The 2,048-nt window shown below is 32.5% G+C and overlaps 1 long non-coding RNA gene across 1 annotated transcript; it reads left to right on the forward strand.

Moving 5' to 3' along the window:
- On the forward strand, nucleotides 7–1,724 carry LOC107629932. Its single transcript, XR_001618097.2, has 3 exons — nucleotides 7–379; nucleotides 1,123–1,189; nucleotides 1,414–1,724. It is a non-coding gene; the product is annotated as an uncharacterized LOC107629932 (long non-coding RNA).

Raw genomic sequence — 2,048 nt, forward strand, 5'->3', positions numbered from 1 at the left:
AAGGAGTGAAGCCATGTTCCAAGATTTGTATCAAGTATTTTAATTTTTTGCTTGAAAAGGGGCATTGACTGTTGTGAATATCCAAGAAACCAAGAGTGGTGCCAAGCTCCAAGATTTGTTTATTGTAATAGTAGTATTTTAGTAGGTTGCAAATCTTTGCCATGCCATAATTAGCTGCAGTAGTATGGTACTTCTAGAAAATTTACTTTGGGTCAAAGTAACAAAATATTTAAGTACTGTGTTTGAAAATTTAATTAGAATTTTTGAATTTATTACTACAAGCTTGATTATAATATCTTCTAGTGTTCTTCTCACAGAGGTCACCATTGCCTTCTTCTTTTTCACCGTCGTATGCCGTATCATACGTGCCAAAGATTTGGTACTCTTCTGTTTCTCTTGAGACTTAATTCTAATTGTATATGCAATCAGTGTTTGTACTATATTGTTCATGTTCTATTGTCTTAAAATTGTAAAGAGGACTACATTGATGTGTTACAGTCCAAACATGTATATACTGATTATAATTTAGCATGTACAAAACACCAAAATGCATGCTAGATTTTATCATAGGCACATCAATGTGTTTGTAGTATTCAGAATTTTTTTTGAAAACTGTTTTAAGATTGAAAATGTTTAATTGCCTGAAACTTGTGACTAATCTAGTGGAGTTAGGAGTGTTAATAAATGTTTGTTGTTACACTTAGTCAAAGTTTCAAACCAAAAGCATAGCTATACTCTGGTCAAAAGTTTAGGTCCTTTCACAATAAATTTGGATAGAATTTATGTACATGGATTATTTTTGTAGAATTTAATTTGGAAGGTTTACTACTTGAGTCTCCCAACATCTTTTAAACTCGCTCTACATAGTTTTTTTTTTTACTTTGCCTTTCAATCTCTATTCTTATAGAGTCTTAGGTGGTGTCAGGATGTGATTCTTTTAGTAGTCTCTATAAAGGCATTTTCTCCTTTTCTTCTCTGTTCTGTAATCTGTAATACTCCTCTCTCACTCGAACACGCTTGGCACTGTTGTCATGTTTATATTGAATATATATGAGTGCTGCCGATATGTTTTTCTTGGTCTTTATTGTCTGTTACTTGTTGCTCTATGCCCTTCTAAATCAGGAAAATGTCAACACAAGACATCCTCAGTTGTATGAGTCCAAATTGTACAGGATTCTCCAAGGAAGAAGTAAGGACTGTTGTCTTACATCTTTATTTCATTAGTGCATTTTTCTGAGCCGCTCTCTTTTAATCTGCAAAACATATTTATTATATAAGTTCATAAATTTAATATTGTCACATTAAACTTTAACTTCAAACATAATCTCCTCAATTTTTCTTGCTCCATTAGTTGGTTGCTTTCTGTTATAACTTCTAAGCCTTGGTTTTGTGCTATCTGGTTCATGGTTCAAGTTTCCGAGATAGAAGATATGAATATAAAGGCCTTAATAAGGTTTGGAAGGGAAAACTGTCAGAAGCCAAGGCCAGTGAAAATCCTATGAAGATCCAGGAAGCACAAGTATGGATTATATTTATAAGCTTGTTCATGGTCTAGGTTACTATGGTCAATACATTTTTATGTTGGGTTTCATTTTGTTTGATTATGTTGTGATCCAGGACATGGTTGTATTTATGATTTATTGCAACTTGCTCACAAGTGTATACTTAAGAGAAATTTGTATATCAATATTTTGAGTTTAATGAAATATCTCATTTTGTAGTAATTAATTTCAGTATAATAATAATAATAATAATAATAATAATAATAATAATAATAATAATAAGAAGAAGAAGAAGAAGAAGAAGAAGAAGGGATAAGTACTGTTTTGGTCCCTAAGATTGAGCATAAAAATCGAAACCGTCCCTCATCTAATTTTCGATTTAGAATCGTCCTTAACGTTTTTTTTCGTATTAAAATTGTCCTTTTTATTTTTTTTGGACAAAAATACCCTCACCACTACCAACATAATTACTTCCTCCACCACCACCACCAACACCACTGCCACAACCTCCACCAACACCACCAGCACCACCAACACCACCACCAA

Source organism: Arachis ipaensis, chromosome B03 (genome assembly GCF_000816755.2).
Source record: "Arachis ipaensis cultivar K30076 chromosome B03, Araip1.1, whole genome shotgun sequence".
Taxonomy (NCBI): Eukaryota; Viridiplantae; Streptophyta; class Magnoliopsida; order Fabales; family Fabaceae; genus Arachis; species Arachis ipaensis.